This window comes from Odocoileus virginianus, chromosome 16 (genome assembly GCF_023699985.2).
Source record: "Odocoileus virginianus isolate 20LAN1187 ecotype Illinois chromosome 16, Ovbor_1.2, whole genome shotgun sequence".
NCBI lineage: Eukaryota > Metazoa > Chordata > Mammalia > Artiodactyla > Cervidae > Odocoileus > Odocoileus virginianus.
Window position 1 is genome coordinate 28,946,067 of NC_069689.1, and position 13,371 is coordinate 28,959,437.

Below are 13,371 nucleotides of genomic sequence, written 5' to 3' on the forward strand. Positions count from 1 at the left end.
CCTGTGGACTGCAGCCTGCCAGGCTTCCCTGTCCGTGGGATTTTCCAGGCAAAAATACTGGAGTGGGTTGTCATGGCCTCCTCCAGGGGATTTTCCCGACCCAGAGATCGAATTCGCATCTCCTGCGTCTCCCGCATCAGCAGGCAGATTCTTTAGCTCTGCGCCACCTGGGAAGCCCAAATGTTCTAGTCATGGTGATCAGCTGGGTAATTCTTCCAGCTCCCCGCAAAAACCTTGTATCAATTTGGTCCACGGCTTCGGAGAGGGCTCCAGGGTGGTTAAAAGACTGCCTTGTGGCTGCAAAGAGAGGCTTCAAGCAGAAGCCCTTATATCAGAGGGTTTCCCCAAAGGCCGCCGGGCATGGAGGCTCCTGGTCCTACCTAAGGGTGAGCCTTTCCAAGAGATACTCGCCCAGCCCAGCCTGGGGACCAGTCAGCTTGCAGAGGTTAGTCACGTGGTCGCCCATCTTCTTGATGAGTTTCACCTGCTCTTCGAGGACCCGGCTTTCCAGGAAGTCAGAGGAGAAGGTCTGGTGGGCTGAACCCAGGCTACGCAGATCTGAAAGGGCCTGGTTGAGGCCCTTCTCCCTGAGCATGGCGGCTTCCGTAGTGTCCTGGGTTTGACCCCACTCATTTTGAGATGGCTTTTGCACGTCCTGGTAGACTGCGTGGCAGCAGTACTGGTTTTGCATTTTTAAGAGACGCTTGGCATCCTCGCGCTTCTCCTCGCCCATTTCGCGGAAAAGATGGTCCCACGCCCTCCAGAACCACATTCTCCAGGTGGAAACAGAAGCCCGGAGAGAGGTAGGTATGGGAGACCTGTAGGTGTATATTGACAGCGGCCTCCACCTCCGTGGAATAATTCTGATGACCTGTAAGTTCATGGTGATCGGTAATAAGGAAATAACCTCAGAAAACTGGTCCCAGTGGCCAAGGATGGTTGATTGGCTGATTTGAAGGTTGCAGCTGTTGGGGTGGTCTGAGGCTGGAGCAAGGGGTGTCCCTGGGGTCTGTTCTGTGCAAATATTGTTGAAACAAGGGAGAGAGCTGCAGAACCAAGGAGTGCACTACTGGATAATTCTTTTCATGACATGGTTCATGTCCTGATCAACTAACAAAATCTTCACCACATCCTGAGAGGTACACAGTAGGGCTTTATAGTTAATTAAAATAAGAAAGAAAGAAAAAAAGGATGGTGCAAATGGTGAAAATCTGTTGTATGTTAAACTGTTAGTCTCTGCATCATTGGAGGTTTTATATCATTGCCGTAAAACTCTAATGACAGTATTTTCACCTGGAATATTTACCAAGGGATGCGTGCGTGCTTAGTCGTTCAGTTTTGTCTGACTCTCTGCGACCCCATGGACTATAGTCCGCCTGGCTCCTCTGTCCCTGGGATTCTCCAGGCAAGAATGCTGGAGTGGGCAGCCACTCCCTTCTCTGGGGCTCCAGGGAATCTTCCTGACCCAGGGATTGAGCCCAGGTCTCCCGCCTTGCAGGCAGATTCTCTACCATCTGAGCCATCAGGGAAGTCCTTTCCAAAGGGTAACCTCTTTCAAAAACTGGGTAGAATACATATGTAGGGGATTCTTCCTGTTTTAACTGTCTATGTTAATAAAGAAGCTTTCTTGTTTCCCTAGGAAACTCCCAAGTAAATGCCTCACGTTTCTGTGGGAAACTTCAGTGAAAAGTATCTCATTGTAGTTCACTCAAATTAATACATGACTCTGTTTTCTGTCTCTTCTCCTACCTCCTGGCTTCACTGGGCCTTCTCTTTGGGGATCTCCTCACTCCCACATCTGGTTGTCCAATTCCTTTTCCTCGTTCAAGTCCTAGGTTAAATGCTGTCTCCTCCATAAAGCTTTCTGTTGTCCTGCTAAGAAGGAATCTGTCCCTCTTCTGAACTGTGAAAGCAACTTGTCTTTCAACCTCTCTGTTGTTTTTATATTTTTCGTCACCCTGAGTAACTAGACATCTTGGGAGGATCCAGTCTAAACCAATTTAGTGCCTTACACATTGTGAGTATACAATAAATACCTCTTGAGTGAATAAATTTTACCTGTAAGATTCTTATTGATCTATCATTGGTGGTGATTTAATTGCTAAGTCGTATCTGACTCTTGAGCAACCCCATGGACTGTAACCTGCCAGGCTCCTCTTTTCATGGGATTTCCCAGGCATGAATACTGGAGTGGGTTGTCATTTCCCTCTCCAGGGATCTTCCCGACCCAGGGGTAGAACCCAGGTCTCCTGCATTGCAGGCAGTCCCCTGCATTGCAGGCAGTCTCCTGCATGGCAGATTCTTTATCAACTGAACCATCAGGAAAGCCCATTATGATAGCAAAGAGCTGTAAACGAAGAGCCCCCAAACTTCCAGGTACACACCCAGAAAGTCCCTTGTGCTTCTGTTATGCCTCATTCCTTGAGAAATAACCAGATCACCAAGTGCCCCTCTTTCTAGAGCAAAAAGGTTGTGTGTAATATAGGTGACATCATGGGATTTCTCACTTTGTACCCTTGTTTGGTTAAAGATCTGGGAGAAGGCGAGGGTGGGATGTTTCAAGAGAACAGCATTGAAACATGTATATTATCTAGGGTGAAACAGATAACCAGCCCAGGTTGGGTGCATGAGACAAGTGCTCGGGCATGGTGCACTGGGAAGACCCAGAGGGATCGGGTGGAGAGGGAGGTGGGAGCGGGGACTGGGATGGGGAATACATGTAAATCCATGGCTAATTCATTTCAATGTATAACAAAAAAAAAAAAAGATAGATTAACTCTATAATGTCTGTTTGCCATTCAGGTTATCAGGCAGGACTAGTCAGTTTATTTTAAAAATTATGAAAGCTAACTGAAAATTTCTGAGGGTTGTGTGCCAGATGTACTGAAGACTTTATAAACATTGTCTCATTTGATCATCACGACATGAGGGAAAAGCTATTATCACTCCCATGTCACTGGGAGGGAACTACGCTGAGCAGCTGGATGGCTTTCCCGAGTTATACTACAATTCTGGGAAAGAGCAGGAGGAGGACCAAGGTCTGTTTCAATCCATAATCTGAGTTCTTAATACTTCCTCCTTTTCTCTAGCTTCACAGTTTCCTTTGACTCCTCTCCTAAGCGAACTTCCCATGGAAGACTTGAACTCAGTGGGTGTTTGTACACCTTTATGGGAACTGCTTACCCAGAGCAAACCAAACTCTAGGGGCCCTGGGCTATAATGCTATGGATGTCAACCAAAAATATCTTACCTAGAAATCTCGTTTCTATCTAATTTATATACTGCGGGTGGTCTAGGGGGGCAGTTAGGAAATGAAAGGATGCTGAGTGAAGGCACAGACATTTTTCTTGTGGGGAAGGTGTTGTCCCACAGTTAAGCATGGAAATAGTTGATGCAGGGAGATGGGCTCAGGTGTGAAAGAGGTGTTCCCCCCCTAGCTGTGGCTCTAGCCTGGGATATGCCAAGATCCAGACACCCTAAGCCCCAGTGTGTGTGCAAAGCAAATCGGTGCTGACACGTGGAGCCCAGAACAGAGCTCCCAGAGAAGCATTTGGCTTGGTGTTAGGAGAGAAAGACCAGCAATGCCCTTCACCCAACCCAAATTTTCCAACATGAAGGCAAGAGAAAAACCAACAATTACTCAAAATAACAGGTAAAAACCCATCTGATAAACCCTGCCACAATATTTTCTTCAAGTTTTATTTATTGAACATTCATACCAGTGGTTCTCAAATTTTACGATGTAAAATTACCTGTGTGTGTGTTTAGTTGTTCAGTCATATCCGACTCTTTGAGACCCTTTGGACTGTAGCCCACCAGACACCTCTGTCTGGGATTTTTTTTTTTTTCAGGCGAGAATATTGGAGTGGGGTGCCATTTGCTTCCCCAGGGTATCTTCCTGAGCCAGGGATTGAACCCACATCTTCTGTGTCTCCTGCATCACAGGCAGATTCTTTACCCACTGAGCCAACACCTGGCGGGGGTGTGGTTATTAAAATGAATAGACCCAGATTCTTTCCCTGTAAAATTTTGATTCTGTGAGTTTGGGGTGAGTTCCTTAGCTCTGCATTTCAGACCACCCCCAGAAGAGAATCTCATGTCACTCATCAGAGAAGTAAATTCTGAGAAAATAAGCCTGAAAATCAGGCAAGTGCTACAAGAGCTGATGTTCTGTGGGGTTATTTAGGATGAAGCTAATTAATAATAGTCTCTAGGAATGCTTGTCTGTGGAGAATTGGTGACGGCTGACAATGCCTTCAGCTACTAGCACTAAGTTTCTCGCTTTTCAACAAGAAAAACTTGTTCTAGGGAAACACTGAGACAGAACCAAGGGTGGGGTGAGGGACACAGAAGCCCTTCCTGTGTGGGTGAGAGGGTAGACACCTGTGCCCTGGCTGATCTTAGCTGGGCAGGCCTCCCAGACACACTCTGCAGGAGGCAGGTCGAAGGACCCCTTAGCTTCAAGGAGGATCATTCTCTGAGGGAGGGCTCATCGAATCTGAAGTCTCAAGCAGCAGATCATTCATTCGACAGTTGCAGGGGCCTCTTCTGAATCCATGCTGTAGGTCTGGGTCTTTGCGCACACTTTTCACTCTTACTGGAGAGCTGCTTTCCCCCAGCTTTGCCTGGTTAATCTCCGCTTCCAGACCTGGCCTCCCTAATGAGGCAGTTCCCCCACAATATGCCTTCCTGATATCATTAACCTGGGAAATAGGATTCCTTGACTCCTGCCTGTCTGTCTCAGTGGTAAGCTCCATGAGGGCAGGGGCCAGGCTGTTTTATTGTTATTTTTTCATTATTTTTAGCTCTGAGTCACTTATAAAAATAATTTGCTGAAGTCCAGTGTTTGGAGTGATGGCTACATTTAGCAATGTACCAGTTCAACAGTGTAAGTTATTTTTCTGTTATAAATTATACAGCCGGTTTTATTGGAGAGAATATATTAAAAGCTTTTGATGACTTCCGTGAAGGTTTAGTTGATTGGTTTTAATTTTTTCTTAAAGGCATTTTAAGGAACATTGGATTGTTAAATGCTAAGGATTACAGAATGGGTTAGCCTTTTAGAGTATATATCAAATATTCAAGAAAGAGTAATTTAATAACCAGTAACCAAAACTTAAAGATTAGTACCCCAAATCTAACATTCATGCCTTTAAGTATCAAATTGCTGAAGAGGAATTCAGAGTAACTGAATTCATATGAAATGCAGGGATCTTAGACACTAATTGCTAGTCATATAAAATTAAGGTAATATGCCATTTGAAGGATTGGTGAAAGAATGTAAAAATGTTTAAAGAGCAATCCCAAATGATATTCAGAAAGATGGGGAAACTAAGTCAACTGAAACAATCTCATCCTATGTGTAATGCTGACATTTAAAAATTTAAGCACTAGAAACAGAAGTCTACCATGCCAATTGTAAGTGGCAATTGTACTGCAAAAGTCTACCAAGCAATTGTAAGTGATATTAAGAGTGAAAGTCACTCAGTCTTTGAGACCCCTTGGACTATTCAGTCCATGGAATTCTCTAGGCCAGAATACTGGAGTGAGCAGCCTTTCCCTTCTCCGGGAGATCTTCTCCTAGGGATCAAACCCAGGTCTCCTGAATTGCAAGTGAATTCTTTACCAGCTGAGCCACAAGGGAAGCCCAAGAATACTGGAGTGAGTAGCCTTTCCCCTCTTCAGGGGATCTTCCCAGCCAACCGGGGTCTCCTGCATTGCAGGTGGATTCTTTACCAACTGAGCTATCAGGAAAGCCCCAACAATTGTAAAAAGATTATTAATCATGGTTACATTTGAAAAAAATTAGACAATTATGGAAATAAGAAGTATGCAGGTCAAGAAGCAACAGTTAGAACGGGACATGAAACAGCAGACTGGTTCCAAATCGAGAAAGAAGTATGTCAAGGCTGTATATTGTCACCCTGCTTATTTAACTTATATGCAGAGTACATCATGAGAAATGCTGGACTGGATGAAGCACAAGCTGGAATCAGGATTCCTGGGAGAAATATCAATAACCTCAGATATGCAGATGACACCACCATTATGGCAGAAAGTGAAGAACTAAAGAGCCTCTTGATGAAAGTGAAACATGAGAGTGAAAAAGTTGGCTTAAAACTCAACATTCAGAAAACTAAGATCATGGCATCTGGTCCCATCACTTCATGGCAAATAGATGGGGAAACAGTGACAGACTTTATTTTCTTGGGCTCCAAAATCGCTGCAGATAGTGACTGTGGCCATGAAATTAAAAGATGCTTGCTCCTTGGAAGAAAAGCTATGGCCAACCTAGACAACTTATTAAAAAGCAGAGACATTACTTTGCCAACAAAGGTCCGTCTAGTCAAAGCTTTGGTTTTTCCAGTAGTCATGTGTGGATGTGAGAGTTGGACTATAATGAAACCTGGGTGCCGAAGAATTTATGCTTTTGAACTGTGGTGTTAAGACTCTTGAGAGTCCCTTGGACAGAAAGGAGATCCAACCAGTCTGTCCTAAAGGAAATCAATCCTGAAAATTCATTTGAAGGACTGATTCTGAAGCTGAAACTCCAATACTTTGGCCACCTGATGCGAAGAACTGACTCACTGGAAAAGACCCTGATGCTGGGAAAGATTGAAGGTGAGTGGAGAAGGGGACGACAGAGATAGTTGGATGGTACCACTGACTCGATGGACATGAGTTTGCGTAAACTTCGGGAGTTGGTGATGGACAGGGAGGCCTGGTGTGCTATAGTCCATGGGGTCGCAAAGAGTCAACATGACTGAGCAACTGAACTGAAGATTCAATTTTTATTTTCTAGCAAGGGAAAACTAAGGTACTTTTATGTGGTTGTAATGCATCAAAAAATCTAAAATAAAAGGGCACGTGTGTTCAAAGTTGCATAAATCAAGTCAAGAGGCTCATAAGAGGTTGGCAAGATTAAATGAATGGCAGAAATTTAAATTTGATTTACATGTTACCATAAAACTAAAGTTTACAAAAAAGGATTTAAACCTTGGTTAAAATTTCTAAAAATGCTAAAATGGCAGGTAAAACTAGAAATGAGCTTGGAAATAATGAAGCAACAGCATCGTATACTGAAGCCAGTATTCGTCTTAGGAAACTGACAAAAATAATCCTAGAAAGCTAAAGAGTTGACAGAACTGTAAATGAGTTAAAGAAGAAATCTGTGTAAGGCCAAATAGTTCTTCAGATAATAACTAAAATTTTGGGTAAAATATGACATTTTATGAGTATAAAATTTGCCTATGAGAAGATTAAAGTATCCATAGGTTTTGATACATTATGGTTCTTCAAAATGCTGCTATAAAAAGCCAATAAAAACTGACCAACTAAGACCATCCTATAAAAATTGTGTAAATTGTATAAATAGTTAAAAGAAACTGGTTTTGATTACATTTGGTAAATCTGACAAGTTAGTGATTCAGTATTTGATTATTTGATGAATTAATTTTGCAGGATCGATTTTTGGCTAACTAGTCAGTTTCTTTTCCGCTGTTTCTTTTATTTACTGTTTCCAAAACCTGTTTCAGTGCTTGATATGCAGAAGGTGCTCAATTAACAGTGGGGTGAATGAATGAATGAAGGAACTGTGCTGGCAGAGGTGCAGGGCCGGGGGCGGGGTGTGGAACATAAAGGCAAAGACCATCAGGGTTTTTGCTTTCAGGAAGCTTACCTTCTCTATGGAGTGGTAGTTCAACTCTTTTCCTGTTACTGTTTATATGACTGTAGGGCGACTTCATCTTTGTGTCGCACTTGTTGTTCTTGATTCATTGGAGCAGGTTTACCCTACTGTTACACTATATTTGATGTTTAAATGGGAATAGAACTTCATTCTGCAGAGAGGTGAATATCTTTTATTTTTTTTAATTTTTTTTTTCTGTCCCCTCAACTTGTCTCCTTGTCCATAATTAGAAACAAAAGGAAATGAGGTCAAGGTAAACTCACCCCAAACTTAACAGAGTCGACAGGTGACGCTAGGCCACGCAGACAGAGAGCCCGGCCCCTCGCGCACAGCCGGCGGCGTCCTGAGCTCGTGGGGAGCGCTGTACAGTAAGAGCCAGGGGCTTTTCCTGCGCAGTGAGTTGGAATTAAGCATGCTAATTTGAGGTCTCTTTCAAGTATTTTGTTTAATTCCATTGGCCTTTAATTCCTTTATATTGCATCATTTAATGTAATGTTATTTATATATGAAGCATGTTATGCTTATTAACCAATGTGCAAAAATCCAAAGTACAGATTTTCTGTAATGGGCTAATTACAGGACTTTAAAGCCACCTAGTGAGTTTTGCTGAGCTTCACAACAGGTTCACTGAACTGGATAAATTTATTCAAACGTGTGGAAATGAACCCCATTCTATGTGCTACGGTACTGGGAAAACACACAAATTATACCTCAATACCAGTTTAATGGGTCACACAGTGAACCTGAATACTGAACTTATCTACATCTTAAACTAGTGGGGAGGCCTGTGGTAAGAAATGGACGTGCCCATTCAAGGGAGTTTCTCCCTGTTTGTAAACAGTGGTAATAAAACAATAAGCCTGGCAATTAGGAGCCAGTTCTCCACACTCAGGAAATAGAGGTGGGTTGCCTTCCAGTGACCTTTGAAAATACACAACTTTCATAATCCAACCTGAGTGGAATGAAGTGACGAAAGCTCAGCAAACACATCTCAAGCACAGCCCTTTAATCTTTCCTGTGGAGAACGAGAGGCGCCTTTTCTTGTGTCATGGTTTAGGAAGAATTCAGCACAGGGTGTTCAGAGTTAGACACACAAATAAGGTATAAATATGTGGTGGAATTAAACACTCCAAACCAGCTTTTTACCCCTGAGCTGGATCAAACCAACAGGGTGAGCTGATCATGTTAGCGTTAATTCTTCATGAATCCATTCTTAAATGGATTTTTTTTTTTTTGCATTTGAGAGTTTCGGAGGACTTTATGCTCAAACTTCATAGCACCATAATTAGAATTATTGTCCATTATAAGAACATAGAAATTGGTTAGGGGTAGGAGAAGAAAACAGGCTAAATGGAGATTTGAGAACCTTGTCGGGGACAGAGTTGAAAGAAAAGACCCTGCTATGTTGCATTATGACCAATGGAAGTACTGTTTTCCAGCAGATAAGTAAACACACACAGACATACTCTTCATTTATATCCCTTAGCTGAAGATGGACGTTGCTTTTATTATTTAATAGATTCCAGTAGTAGATCTATTAATTTTGTCAGGAAAGGGAAAAGAAGGTCATTTCCAAGCCTGAAAGAGTTCCAGTCTTATCCTCAGGGCACCTTATTTACAATGTCCAGTCCACCCAGTGGCTGACAGTTGGGTGTTGATAACCTAATTCATGCCCATCTTTTTAGGGAGATGCTGGTACGTCAGCTCTCAAAGCAATGAGCCTGGGTTTTCAGAGCTCTCCCAAAGTGCCACGTATACCAATGAAAAGAGAGTTCTCCAGGAAATGAGGTGTGACGCAGGCCAGCTTCGCCAAGACTCTCGGACCAAGAAATAAGAATTTAAATATGAAATACTAAAATTTAACACATGACTGAAACAAAATAAATGGTGTACCAGTGAAAGCATTTGAGGTAATTAATCAATGCTGTGTTTGTACATATCATTAAATATATTATACTCAGTTTAGATTTGATTTCTATGCTCCTTTTATAAAGAGTTAAAAGAAAATACATTTGAATTCACGCTGATACCGAAAACATGCTCCTAGCTTCTAGTTTTTTTTGGATTTCAAATCATTTCCATTAACAAACAGCTATTTGCCCTCTAATAAAATATGTCATTATGCTTTATTCACATCACACAAAAGAATCACTGAAAAATCGCCCCAATGATGGCCAATAATTACACATTTTGCTCCTGTGCTAGCGATGAAGAAATCTGTTCATTGGAGAAAGCAGGTGCTGGGGCATCAAGCTAATAGTCAATGTGAGCCGTGGTAATTAGCCACTGCGATTGCTAAAATTAACAATTAGCTAACATGCAATTCTCTTTTTTGCAGGCTGCAGTTTACTTTGTATAATCCTTGCATGTTCTTAGTAATTATTCTGACAGCTTATTATTTTTATTTTTTCTGGTTTGAACACAGCTTTAACATTTGCATTGGGCAACCCAAATGTTCAACAGGCAGGGACGAAACAACTGCTTGACTAGGCATTTTTCTGAGGCCACATTTGGTGGTTTTCTTAACTTTTCCTGGTTGGGGAGGGGAGTGGTTAGGGGTGAGAGCTCTGATTCTTTCACAGCTATTGTCTTCTCCCCTCAGGCCTTCCTCCAGGGCAGCACACACGGTCATCCCGAAGCTTTTAGAGGGAAAACTACCCAGTCAGCGGCAATTTAGACTTGAGGGAATGACTCCAGGGATGAAGTGCCATAGTCAAGCTAGTCAAAACATCTTCTTTTCATTCTTATTCCCTGGAGCGTGTCTTTGGTTAATACATTCGCTGGCCCCCACATGATACCCTCCATATCCCCTTTTTGAGGGAGAAAATGTAGCATCCTGTGTGGATTGTTCTTGTCGGGGGCTATCAGTTTAGTCACTCAGTCGTGTCCGACTCTTTGCGACCCCATGGACTGCAGCACGCCAGGCCTCCCTGTCCATCACCAATTCCCGGAGCTTGCTCAAACTCATGTCTATTGAGTCAGTGATGCCAACCCAATCTTTCCCAGCATCAGGGTCTTTTCCAACGAGTCAGTTCTTCGCATCAGGGGGCCAGAGTATTGGAGTTTCAGCTTCAGTATCAGTCCTTCCAATGAATATTCAAGACTGATTTCCTTTAGGATTGACTGGTTTGCTCTCCTATTTGGGGAGAGATCGCTATCTCTGTCTCTAACACTGAGATAGTATTGCTGGAGCCTTCCAGTAGAATAAGTCTGATGAAGCCTCAGTCTACATGTGAAAGGAAAAAGAAAAGCAGCAAGGGAGTAATTTGTTTCCAGAAGACCTCTGGAAGGTGAGATGTGATAAAAGATCTTATAGCATTTAAGTAAGATAAACTGTAGCAACAACTTCAGCAAACTACTCTTCCAGACTGTTTGTTTCCTATTGTTGTTCAGTCAGTACGTCGTGTCTAACTCTTTGCAACCCCATGAACTGCAGCACGCCAGCCTTCCCTGTCCAGCACTGTCTCCCTGAGTCTGCTCAGACAGACACAACTGAGCAACTTCACTTTCACTTTTCACTTTCATGCATTGGAGAAGGAAATGGCAACCCACTCCAGTGTTCTTGGCTGGAGAATCCCAGGGACAGGGGAGCCTGGTGGGCTGCCGTCTGTGGGTTTGCACAGAGTCGGACACAACTGACGTGACCTAGCAGCAGCGGCATGTCTATTGAGTCAGTGATGCCATCCAACCATCTCATGCTCTGTCACTCCCTTCTCTTACCCAGCATCAGGGTCTTTTCCAGTGAGTTGGCTTTTCTCATCAGAGGTCTGGAAAGGGTCAAGGTGTCACCAGGGCTGTGTTCCTTTCCTCGCCTTTTCCAACTTCTAGAGGCTACCCACACTCCTTGGATTGTGTCTCTTCAGAGCCACATTTTCTTTCACTGTTCTTCGGTAGTCACGTTTCCCTCTGACCACAGGTGAGAAAGAATCTCTAGTTTTAAGGATTTACGTTATTACACTGGGCCCACCTGGATGATCCAAGATCATCTCATCACAAATCCGTAACTCAGTCACATCTGCAGCGTTTCTTTTGCCGTGTAAGGTAACCCATCCACAGGGTCAGGGGACATCTGGGGAGTGGGGGCATTATTCTGCCTATCACACAAACCTATGCAAAATATACATGTGGTAGGTAAGTTTCTATTTCTCAGCAGCTGTGAGTCATTGCACATTTAATGTCAGGGAACTGGATTATTGAGGAGTGGTGGGCGTTGGAGGCTGAGGGCCGTGGATTTCCACGGCTTCCATAGACAATAACTCTGTATGGCCTTTCTGTGCCAGGTGTCTTAACTAACACAGGACCAGCATAGGCCAGGCTTTGTCCTGTCCCTCCCTCCCAGGCTCCTGAGTTTGGAGGGCCTTTTCAGCCTCTTGATGACAGGACTGCCTCTTAGAGCACGGACTTGGCCAGGCTAAGAGCTATCACCATGTGTTCTGTGCTTTATTATGGTGTTGGGCTGTAACACGCTGCTTTACTGTGTGGATGAGTGACATGGATTGCTGTCCACAGAAACTGAATAATAGGAAGAAATACCATCCGCTGTAGCCCTGACTTCTAAAATGCAGGGATGGGAGAGGCAAAGCTCTGGTGGAAGTTCAGGCCATCCAAGATGGCTGTTCTCTTGCTCTCTGTACATCCATCCTTTGCCCAGAACCCGCTTCACCTACACCCTACTCACCTGACTGACCCTTACCTATTTGCCCCTGCCTCAGCTGGTGACTGTCCTAGCTTTAGCTCAGAACTCTCCAATGCTTATCAAAGGGTTGGTGAGGGGCGTGCAGCTTGCTGGTTTCCATGATAACCAATGTGTCAATCTGATATCAATTTCCCCAACTGGTAACCTCCCCATGCTTCAAGGAGAGAGGATGGCCACCATGTTCTGCCCGCAGCCTGGCCGCCAGCAGCACACGGTGGTGGTGGGTTGTTGCTTCAGGACCTGCTTCCGACATGTAAGCTCCCCCGAAGTTTTAAACTACTGATGCCTCTATCACTGGTGCCGAGCTTGTTCTTTGGTCTTGGAGCTGGGCAAGGGCAGGCCTGATAGACCTGCGGGGTGCCGCCTAACAGGCGGATTTCTGAGAAGTGCTGAGACCTTGCTGTGTAGGGTATGAGCTGGTTGTTGGGGCTCAGAAGGGCATCTGCAGACATGAGGATAAGCCTGGGGAATCGGGCCTTGGGGCTGGCTGTGGGCTGCAGAGGCTGAGGAGGGCCAGGCTTCGTAGGGGAGGTCAGGGAGGTGAGCAGTGGCAGAGCCGGGGGCCAGACTTGCGGTGGTGAAACAGCAACGTGTTGTTTGCTTAAACGGGAGGAAACTGGAATGAGCAGAGTCTGCCCAGAAGAGTGAAGCAGGCAGGAGTCAAACATCCAGAGAACAAACTGCTACTGAATTGAACTGAGGCGAGACCTCACCCAGTCACAGATGTTCCTGGTCAGGCAGCAAAAGAGGTGGGGGTGCTGAGATGTGCCTTGGCTTAAGAACATCTACTCTCCAAACAGAAATGCGTTGGGTTTTTTGCTTTACAAGACAGTTCCTCAAATTGGTTGTTGGTATAATGAGGTCCTCTGGTATACCTAAAACGGAATTTTAACCACAGAAATTGTACTGCCCACTCCCAAAAGCATATCTGTTGTATAAAGCAAGCCTCACACACAGGCTAAGATTCTTGAAAAATAGCAGACCAAGG

General features: G+C 44.1%; 1 pseudogene; it reads right to left on the minus strand.

Moving 5' to 3' along the window:
• Window positions 1-376: 376 nt before the first annotated feature.
• On the minus strand, window positions 377-13,051 carry LOC110152798 (ferritin light chain pseudogene; annotated as a pseudogene).
• Window positions 13,052-13,371: the final 320 nt, after the last annotated feature.